We start from the raw sequence: 12,500 nt of genomic DNA on the forward strand, positions 1-12,500 counted from the left end.
TAACTGTATAGGGGAAAGAAAAGAAAAACTGGAAATAAAAACGAACTTGGAATTAAGGAAAACTAGAGGAAGTGGATTTTTCCCTCCCTGGAAAAATGCTACGATGGAAATAAAAGAAAAACTGTCATAGTGAAAAAAAAGGTCAATTGGAATTGTCTCTTGCATATAGATCGCCACCTGAAAAAAGGAAGACTATTGGCTGAAGTCAAAGGAGAAGGAGGAGGTCTCAATTGAAGGGGGTCTATCCCCCCCCCCACAACACCCCCCACCCCCTCTGTCGCTAGGAAAATATCAAAGAAAATGGTTAGAAAAGAAAGTTAGTTTTGCATCGAAGAATAAATTGATTGATGGAACGAAAACAATAATGTTTTCTTACAACAATAAAAAGGAATAAATATAAGAGGGATGAATGCGAATAAATTTTACTCATAATATAAAGATAATCATATTCTAAGAGACTAATTTCAAAGGTTTTACAAAATTAAAATGAACTTTAAAAAGTAGGAATTTCATAAGGGAAATTTTATTGTGTGAATAAAATAAGAAAAAGGTATCGTAGGAATATATTGTATATTTGCATATCTTTGTTGTCAAAGAAGATCGTAAAAAGGTTAATAGAAATAATTGAATAGGAAAATTAAAAAAGTGAAAATACAAAATCCAATTAAGAAACAAAAAATTATGATATCATATCCTTTTTAAAACGATAAATTACTGGCAACATTAATTCGAAGATTTTTACCGATTTTTAATGCAAAATTTTCAACAGTGAACGTAAGAGATTGCAAACAAAAATCAAAGAAAATAAAAGAAAAAGAAAAATTATAAAAGAAATATCGTATGATAGAAATAGAATATAGTTGGAATGTAGAGTTGAATATTCCATGGTTGAATAAAAACCAATAACGCTTCGATTCCCAAACGGGAATAATCCTCATTGGGAATTTCGATTCCCGGATACATGGAGTATTTGTGGTACCCAGGGATGGAAAAACATCTTGGAATGGATAAGTGGCTTCAGCAATGAATTCTGATCAAAGGGAGATGAGTGTGGGGATGCTGGAGGTGAAGGGAGATGGAATAAAGGATAAACGAGAGGAAAAGCAACAGGAGAGAAGGAATAGGTTGAGGAAGTTGAAAACTCGAATCTTAAAGGAGGTGGAAGATGAGATGGAAATCCCTGGTGTCAATCAAAAGAAATATTCTTCTTTATGGACAACTTTATATCATTTATCAAACACAAAAATGTCTATAAATTGAAGATTGTGGTGGCCTATTGAAAACGTCCCTCTCTAGCAATCTGCCGGACTGGGGTTCGAGTCCCGCCAAAGCTCAATAGATTCGTGTAGTGTCTGTAACCTCACCATCCTTGTGAGTTAAGGATGAGGGGTTTGCTGAGTCAACAACAGCCATTGCCTGGCCCTCCATGATCCTACCTTAGGTGGAAAAGGGGCTTGAGCGCTGATCATGTGGTATATATGGTTTTTCTCTAGGGCATTGTCCTTTAAAGGATCTGTTACCAAAAAATGGAAGAAGGAATGACTAATGTTTAAAGAACAATCATAGATATCCGAGATTTTGTATAAGACCCTTTATCATATATATATATATATATATATATATATATATATATATATATATATATATATATATATATATATATATATATATATATATATACACACACACACATATATATATATATATATATATATATATATATATATATATATATATATATATATATATATATATATACATTGTTATGTGTGTGTGAGTGTGTGCGTGCATATAGTGTATGAAGGAGAGTCTTAGGGAAGGATAAGAGGCTTAATAATATTTAACCAAAAAATGAGGTAATAGTTCTTGAAAGTTAGAAAAGAATTGATTCTGAGTCAAATATGAAGATAATCCTCAAGAAACAAGTAGCAAAAGCAATAAGAGATTCCAGACCTCCGCAAATGAGGATTATCAACAATTTATTCAAGTCTACGGATCAACCTTTCCCACTTTCATTTGTTGAGTGAATCTACTATTTAATAATAAAAAGAATTATGATCTTAATCCGGATCACCTCCAAAATTTAATGGGTTCTTCTAGAGCATAATACTTATCAGTTGTTAAAATTTGGTATAAATCCATCAAGAGGACAAAGAAATAGATAAATAGATAAATAAATACCGGTAAAAATATATTTCTTTGGAGGAAGGGTATAGACACAGTCGATCAGTTTAAGGGTACAGTTAAGGGTCTCTTTTTGATTAAATGAGAGAAGGACCCCCAACCAACTCACTCCTTTGGCTAAAAGTACTCAATCCGGCAGGTCTGGAAAGTATGGCCGAATGGTAATTACTTCAGCCATTAGAGGAGGTAATAGTAACGAATGATATCAAATTAAGCCAAGCAGTATCCACATATTTCTATGACTAAAAACTTGAAAACATATTATGTTTTCAAGTTTTTAGTCATAGAAATATGACTAAAGCCTACATCAACTTCGTTAAGTTATTGAAACATGACTACAAAATAAACAGACATTTATTGTCATTGAATAAAATCCCCCTGAGTTTAAAATTAGGAGATTCTAATAAAATAGATAAGTCTTGTTGAGAGAATTTCTTTTAATAAACACTGGAAAGGGACAATAACAATAACAAGAATGAAATTCCCCAGATAGGCAACAGTTGAGTTGCTCTGCTAAAGGAACATTATATAAACATTGGATGTAGCTGATCTGGGTATATGGGGAGATTGTGCATGCATCAGACGAGGATACAGGAAGACTTCCTGTATATTCAGTCTTTCTGAGAGATTGCTACACTCTTTGGTGTATCACGGGTTCTGTGTTTTCATGCAGCCCTTTAAGAGAAGTAAATTCTTTCAGGGGTTAATAAAGGATATTGGACGGACAATGATCATGATGATGAGATGTACGAAGCAGCGACTGGATAAGGAGTAAGAGCGGTGTCTGTCACCTATGGTCTTTCCAGGTCAGTTCTGCATCAAATGTTTTCTTTCTTCTACTTCTCTCTTCCAGGATCAGGATGGGAGTAGCGAGTCGAAGAATATGCTGATATTGATATTGAGTTTTTCATTTCATATTCTACCGCTAATTTCAATTACCCTTTCCTTGTAATTTATATGCTAAATCATTTCTTTTTTTGCGCATAAAAATGTAAATTCATCCAACAATATCTATCCTTTCCCTAATATCACCTGGATTATGTTTCCCACCGTTACTTTGAAGAGGCCAAACGGTGGCCATAACAGCATTGATCTGAGCTTAGAGCTCCAACGGGGGAATCTATTTATTCTATAAATGCAAACCATTGAACAACATTGATTAACAAATCAAACTTTACCCTTGCAGTAAGTGACACAGCTCTTGCATTGTTTAGTTTCAATTACCATAATCCTTATTTATTAACCATACGAAGGTGATTCATTCAAGGCACACACCCTACATGCATGACCATTTCATACAAATACATTTGCATTCCCTCGTCAACAAACAGGAAGGGTTGTGAGTTAGAACAAGAGGACTTTTATGCTTTCTGATATAGTCGTTGCATTAACTACCATACTTGAAATCTGAATAGAATTCGTGAATGTCACAGGTAGTAAATGATCAAATACGAAAACGTATAAACAATAATATATTGCATGTAACAAACATTAAATGATAAACATTTATGCCTCAAACCATTCTTCTCTGAAGGTTAATCACTGCACTGTAATTGTTCATTGGCCACTTTCCTCTTGGTAAGGGTCGAAGAGACTCTTTAGCTATGGTAATCAGCTCTTCTAGGAGAAGGACACACCAAAATCAAACCACTGTTCTTTAGTCGTGGGTAGTGCCATAATCTCTGTACCATGGTCTTCCACTGTCTTGGGTTAGAGTTCTCCTGCTTGAGGGTGCACCTGAGCACACTATTCTATTTATTTTTTTGTCCTCTTGTTTTGCTAAATTTTGTATAGTTTATATAGAAAATATTCGTTTTAATGTTATTACAATTCTTAAATATTTCCTTTTTCCTATTTTCCTTTCCTCACTGGGCTATTTTCGCTGTTAGAGCCCCTTGGCTTATAGCATCCTGCTTTTCCTAACTAAGTTTTTAGCTTAGCAAGTAATAATAATAATAATAATAATAATAATAATAATAATAATAATAATAATAATAATAATAATAATAATAATGTATATGGTGAAGCATACAAAAGTACCAACATTTCAGAAACATTAAGGAAATAGAAACAATAATCATCTCAAAGTTTTCTTCTGATATAAAGAGACAATCTCTTATTACTTGGCAGATAGAAAAGTTTCCAAAGATTTAGGAAATGATGGAAAGAAAATCCCAATATTCTTTTACTATGGAAGAAAAACGAGCACCAAAGAGATTGGGGGAAGAAAAAAACATGATTATTTTTTTTTTTGTATATGTTGCTCCAGTTTATGACAAAATTATCATAATATATCCTTGATGGATATCAGATATTCAAAAGACCTGAATAAATTTGGATAAAGTATTACGTATATATATATATATATATATATTTATATATATATATATACGTATAAATATATATATATATATATATATATATATATATATATATAATATATATATATATATATATATATATAAATATATATATATGTGTGTGTGTGTGTGTGTGTATAAAGTGAGACAGACAGACTGGCAGAACGAGAGAGAGAGAGAGAGAGAGAGAGAGAGAGAGAGAGAGAGAGAGAGAGAGAGAGAGAGAGAGTGTTTTCATGTCTTATCTATAGAATTATATAAGTATATCAAAGAGACAAATACTTAAGAGTAAATAAATCCATTGATGAAATATCATTTGCTGATAGAACTGAACCTTTCAAAAATACAATGAGTTGTTTCTTTCTTCATTTATATATTTGATAATAATCTATTATTACTTACGTATTTGAAACTGTCTTATTTTTCTCCTATATCTTTTTTCTCATACTACACCACATTCTAAAAGTTTAATTCCGTCTGTGACCAGATTGTGGAAGTTCGAAATTCAGAAGTTCAAACTTTTCGTAAATGTTTTTCTTTTGACATGAGTCTAATTGCTCTCACTTTTGTTCAGTTCAATAGAATTAAAATGAACGATGAACTCTTCATTATTGTTCTCTTTGTAATTCATTGTTAAGAAGCTTGAGTGGAAAGTATTCTTGATTCATTTTCCTTAGTCTCAAGTATAATAAACTTTTCCTTATCTATAGTCAATTCTTTTTAGTGAGGCAGATTTGCACCAACTTGCATGGGTGCCCTTTTAGCTCGGAAAAGTTTCCTAATAGCTGATTGGTTGGACAAGATGATTCTAACCAATCACATAGCAGGAAACTTTTCCGAGTTAAAAGTGCACCGCTGTGAGTCAGTGCAAATTCGCCTCATTAAAACAAACTGAGTATAGTTTCAGTACTAATTTCATCCCTTTTTGAAACAGCAGCTACAAATACTGTAGTTCATATACTGTATTTTCAATCATAGTTTGTTGTAGCAAATTTTATAATTAACTATTTAAAATCTTTTCTTTTCCATTTTTCAATTTAGTAGTTTCAATATCCTCACTTAGAAAATCAATATAGATTTGTGAGTCAGAAAGTACTCTAATTCTTAAGCATTTACAGGTATGTCATATCAACAATTTATTTCTGTTACAAAATCTTTTCACCAGCTGAGAGACATCCAACCTGGCTATAATTCAGACTAATTAAACCTAAAGTAACTCAGCATTAAAGGGTAGGTTTAATAGTAAAGGGACACCAGGACCTACTCTCCTTCATTATTCTAAAGTGGATGCAAACATTATTTGCATAAGAGGCAAAACAATTGTTACTAATAAATCTATATAAATGAGAGTACTTATGATTACAAGTGACATAACAAATAAACATCCTACGTTCGTTATTTCAAAAAAAGGAATTATATTATACATTTTGTAAAGGACACAATTCTAAATTTTTGAACAAAATATAATTCAGTATGAACTAATAAATATATATATATATATATATATATATATATATATATATATATATATATATATATATATATATATATATATATATATCTTTCCTGGTGAAAAGAGGAAAGAGGTATCCCGAAAGGTGTACTCGGAAACCACACTTTCCCACATATTGCCAAACCAGCGAGTTATAGTTAGGAAAGGGGGCGAGTGTGGTAAGGGTTGAATCTGTGTGTTTGTGAGTACGTGTACATATTAGCATATCTACCTAAAATATTAAGACGTCATTTTTGACGGCTTGAGTACACTATTATAGAATATAGCAATAATTTTTTTTATATAATTGTCAAAATGGCCTTTTGCTCAAACGTTTTCCCATTCTTTTGTTCGAGTATTTCCAAAGTGTTGTTTCGTTAGTTGGTGTTTGAAATTCCTCCTCTCGTTTCGGTTCCTGACTAAAGGGACCGGTCGGAGACGACTCGAATTCCCTCGAGTTTGTTCAAATACTTTTTTTGGTTTTTGATGGCGTTCGAACATTTCCCCATTTTAGTCTCGCTCTTTTATTCAAATTGGAAAATATGCAAACCGGTTTCGCCATTTATATTTTCGCGTTTAGGTCCTTGCATGTTTTTTTCCAATGTGCCAAAAATACAAATACGTCTGAGAGAACTTTTAATTACAAGGAAATGGAAAGTTTTAGTTTTGGATTTCGCATTTTCTGTATCATTTAGATAATTATAATCAACGAGTAGAAGAAATTCTAGTTTATCTAACTCTTACATTAAATTTTATCAGAATTTTATGATCCAAATATTCTAGTATAATTTCTAAATATCAATTCTAAAGAGAGGAAATAAACAACAAAATATTCGAATAAGTTCCAATAATAAAAAATGTACGATAGTTCATATATGGGAAACATAAATTACTCTTCATAGTTTGTATTGATAGATCTATGCTAACGTTGTTACTGATCTTGAAATCTCTTATATTAATTATTCATTACTTATATACTTTGTTTATTTCCCTATTTCCTTTCCTCTGCAGACTATTTTTCCCTGTTTGAGCCCTTGGGCTTATAGCATCCGGCTTTTCAAAGTAGGGTTGTAGATTGGCTAATAATAATAATGATAATAATAATAATAATAATAATAATAATAATAATAATAATAATAATAATAATAATAATAATAATAATAATGATAATAATGTCTTGGTAGTAGAGCCTCTTTCAAGCATGTTTCGTTAAATGAAATGGCATTGATCTTGCAATGGAGCTTTTCAATTGCTCAGATTTTCCTTCTTTCTTCAGCAATGCATACCACAAGTAACTGTGCTATGTTGGACATCTTTAGGGGAAAGAAAAATACATAGAATAAGTTCACCAATTTTACTAAAAGTAAACTAGTCACAATAATTACAATCAAGATCTGCTGATACAAGTTACAAGAGGGTACCAGTTGTTTCCTCTCATCTTCAGGTTCGTCAAGTCAGGCACTGGTCGCTGATTGGTTCTTATGGGCAGAGTCCATATCTAGTTAGGGACGGAGCAGCTCTCACATTGGCTGAGGCTCTCACCGTGAGGGGCTCCATCACTGCCTCCGAAGCTGGGTGGAGTCTGGGTTTGAGTCACATCATTGCCAATGCCCCGGATGACAAAAGGCCTGGGATCCTGGATATCCCATTCATCCAGCGAGAAGAGCCAAACCTTAATACGAAAAAGATGTTTCTCCTCCCCTCCTGCCATAGGAATGCCATCCAATGACTTGTAAACCTTGACGAGGACGAATATGATCAGCAGCCCGGTAGCTTGCCTTCGACCGAGACTTTTCCAATAAGTGCCTCGGTCAATAAGAAAGCAGCTTGCAACTCCCCGGACCTGGAATCTGAGCGGCCGAACAGCTTGCCGGACTCTGAGCCCGGCCCAGTTAAAGGTTAGCCAATCAGAGCACCGTTCTGGAAACTCTACCCAGATTTACTCAAATCTAGACTCCACATAGCTTCGAAGGCCATGAGCGGAGAAGCTACCTGACAATGACATCCCCCTCCAGGCAAGTGCCTCATCCAGTGGAAAAGCAATTCCATTCCACATTAGGTATGGAATATGCCCACATGGACCAATCAGCGACCAGCACCTGACTTGACGAACCAACCAAGCTTTATAAATAGAGCCCATTTTTATTCAGACTCAGCCTGAAGATGAGAGAAGACACCCGGCACCCTCTCGTAATGCATAGCAGCTTACCTCAATTGTACTTATTGTGACTAGATTGCGTTTAGTAAAGCTGTAGATCTTATTCTATGCATTTTGCTTCCCCTACTGATTTAAAAAATCGCACAACTACTGGTGGTATGCGTTGCTGAAGAAAGATAAATGTCACTGAGGAAGCAACCTTTTTTAACGTAATAATAATAATGATAATAATAATGATAATAATAATAATAATAATGATTATAATAATCTTGATAATAATAATAATAATAATGACAATAATAATAATGATAATAATAATAATGATAATAATAATAAGGAAAACACTGGAATATTGGAATTTATATATATATATATATATATATATATATATATATATATATATATATATATATATATATATATATATATATACAGTATGTATATATATAAATATATATATATATATATATATATATATATATATATATATATATATATATATATATATATATATATATATATATATATATATTGAATTTATGGGATGAACGCAAATGCATATCAAATACAAATATCAGCGTCCCTTTCCTAAATCCAAAAGGAAACGGTTGAACATCCTATATCACTCTCCCGCACTCCCCATCTAGACCTCCCAGCATCATCATCATTCAAGTAGTCTCCAGCGCTTTTACGTTAAAGGTCCCATTCATGAAAGCTAAACGGCGACCTATACATGAAGTGCAGAGGGGATCCAGTATTGAAGCTCTCACAAGAGCAACCTGGAAGAGAATATATTTATCCAGCATCTCGACCTCAAGGCCAATGTGTCTGGACGAGAAGTTCAGGACCCTTTTCCTGCTCAGTTGATAAAGCGCTTTTGCTATTTGTCCCAGAAACGGGAAATTTGAGCTGAAATTGTTTTCGAATAAGCCAAGAGGAAGGGGAAATTGAGCTGCCCATTTTTTCAGGTGCTTTTGTCAAGAGATGTGGAGCAACATTCAGTTCCAAATGAAATAACAATTCAAAATGGGAGGTCAGGGACATTGTCGTTGTTGATTCAGCATTTGGTGGTAACTGTGTAAATGGTCATAAAGGAAATGAGTGAATAAAAAACAAAATTTTCCTAATGATAACTCTCAGAGTTACGACAGAGACATGCCTTAGAAAATGAGTATACCAAATTCAAAATATTTTAAAGGGGAAAGGATTTTAATTGCAATTACAAAAAAACAGAAGTAATTATATCTTTAATATAAAAAGAGAAGAAGTGATGGGGACTTGTCACATAGAGGACATAAAAACTTCTTTTTTATTACTAACATAAAATTTGTTGTGAAAATCTGAGCATTTTCAAACATCAAAGGATTTCTCATTGGTTTTCCCATTTTCATAATTAAGTGGAACGTGCGATATTTGATATAATCCTGTATGTTCATTCATTTTAAACATACACTCACATACACACACACACACACACACACACACACACACACATATATATATTATATATATATATATATATATATATATATATATATATATATATATATGGTGGGATTTTAAGTTTATTGTCTGATAGTTTTTCTTTTCATATAGCTATTTTTTCTGTTTCCTATTTTTCATCTTATCATCTCTATTGTTTTATATTTGTCAAAATTTAACCTCCTACTAGACAGAAGATCAAATGTGTATTATTAATAGACATTATATTTAACCAATAAAGACAAGTGTTATTGGAGGGTAACATTACTGGAATTATTGAATCCACCATTTTAGTTTGCTCAGCATTTCTGAGAATGTTTTGTGGATCATCTTGTGAGATGCAGCAGTAGAGAAGGTAGTTTCCTGTGAACTGTTTTAAGGATTTTGGTAGTCACTCTGTTGGACGGGAGTTCTAGTCCCGCTCGAGCTCAATAGCTTCTAAGAGTGTCTCCTAGGGATGGGAGCTTTTGGGAAGACTATAGGTCTATCTGATGAGTCATCAGCAGCCATTGCCTGGCCCTCCCTGGTCCTAGCTTGATAGAGAAGGAGGTTTGGATGCTGATCATATGTATATATGGTCAGTCTCTAAGAGTCTAGGGTATTGTGCTGTCCGTTGCCTCTGCCATTCATGGGGGATCCTTAAACCTGTAAGTGTTTAATTAATAAAAAAAAAAAAGGAGATAGTTAATGATCTAAGAACCGATCATACTTCTTATTTCTAATGTAAAGCGGGGTTTGGAGTAGTTGAACAGTTCGTCGAACGTGCTTCGACAGACAAGTGTTTGAAATTATGTTCGAACGTGTGAAAAAGGGGTAGTTGATTGTCGAACACGTTTGTCGAACGGTTCGAAGAAAGTCTGTTTTTGCCTGACTTTTGTGGGCGGGGCTTCATCGTCCACAAACCTTAAATGCATTTGTGGCTGACTCCACCTCTTCGAACCGTTTGACAACGGGTTCGACAACTTGGTTTGACAACCAGGTTCGACAACCGGGTTCGACGAACCATTCGGACATGTAAACCCCGTTCAAGTCCAAGTCTCAAGTGACCAATCTACTAAATGGAAAACGGTGTTAAGTAACAAAATGACTGAAGAGGAAAACTCATAGCTAAGATGGAAATAATTTAGCGTCAAAAGGGGATTTTGTTACGTTGATAATGTTGATATAGAAATGGAAAAATGTTCGCACATTTTCATTACTCCAATCACATTGAGTAAGGATGGAGATGAAATGTATGTAGAGAATATTTAGTACAAATGTTATGAAAATACATTTCTAAATAATTGCTTAACAACATTAACGACAAAAACACACGTGCAAACAAATTATGAAACCTAAAATTATATATATATATATATATATATATATATATATATATATACACATATGTATATATGTTTACGTGTTTGTGTGCATGCATGTATGTACAACACAAGACTGTTTCTAAAACAATTTATTAATTCATTAAAAAATCAACATTCGAGAACGGATACCACTGTAACATTCATATGTTTTTATGTGAAATTATAAATGATCCTCTGTCACATGATTACATTAGTGATAGCTACATCCCTTTCCACTTAATGCAATAATATACCTTTGTGTTTCACTCGTAATCTTTCAATCATGTCTTGTTAAGTAAATAACTTATTTGTGCAATTTCACCGTCTTTCCTTTCGTTTATATTTATTAAATAATGCTATTTTCTACACTTTCTACTTTGCAAATATTAGATATTACTCTAAACAAACTTAATATCATTTGTTCCAAACTTGTTTACACTATTGTCAGAAACACCTCTTCTGATATATCATTATCGGTTATATCAGTTCGCACAACAACTGAACCCAAACTTGTGTTAACAAAGTCAGATATGCAATTAACTATCTCGTGTAATATCAGCTTTGATCAGAGATTGGCCAAGATGAAGATATCATCAAAGGCAAAGTATAACGTCTGTATTTAACGTTCCCTGGAGACGTTCATTCGAAGGACATGAACATGATTCGATCACTCTCGCCCGGTCATGTTAGATTTACAATGTCTGACGTCTCCTCGTATGCTGCTCCCCTAACCTTAGGTGGGAACCCTCCTCTTCCACGCCTCTCACCTCGGCCACATATGTTCCTGCCATGTTCATCTCAATTTACAACGAAGCATTTAAGGGTTCATGTGAGAGACTGGAGATGAGGTACCGTGATAGGGGGAATGGAATTACTTTTGTAAAGGTTATTAAAACTTTATTGCCTTCATTTTCTTCTGTGATAGTTAAACATTATGGATTATGAGTGTTCGATGGAGTTTCTTCATTTATATTCTAACCTTATAAAACATTATATATATATATATATATATATATATATATATATATATATATATATATATATATATATATATATATATATGTGTGTGTGTGTGTGTGTGTGTGTGTATGACTGTGTGTATGTTTCTCTAACTTAAAAAATTATAATATGTATGTATATAATATACATATATATATATATATATATATATATATATATATATATATATATATATATATATATATATATGTGTGTGTGTGTGTGTGTGTGTGTGTGTTTGTGTGTGGGTGTGTTTTTGTGTGTATGTGTCCCTAAGTAAATGTGCAAATAATAAAATAAGAGATAATTGGTAAAAAGAAATGATAGGGAACTGGTAATATCTGCATGGATACAAGATTTTTCATCTTTATGTATATATAATAGAATAAACCATATATAAGTATATATCTATATACTAGTGTACGCGACCCGTCAAATATAGCATCTAAATATTTAGCAAATTATGCACACACAGATTCAAC

Source organism: Palaemon carinicauda, chromosome 23, assembly GCF_036898095.1.
Source record: "Palaemon carinicauda isolate YSFRI2023 chromosome 23, ASM3689809v2, whole genome shotgun sequence".
Classification (NCBI taxonomy): Eukaryota; Metazoa; Arthropoda; class Malacostraca; order Decapoda; family Palaemonidae; genus Palaemon; species Palaemon carinicauda.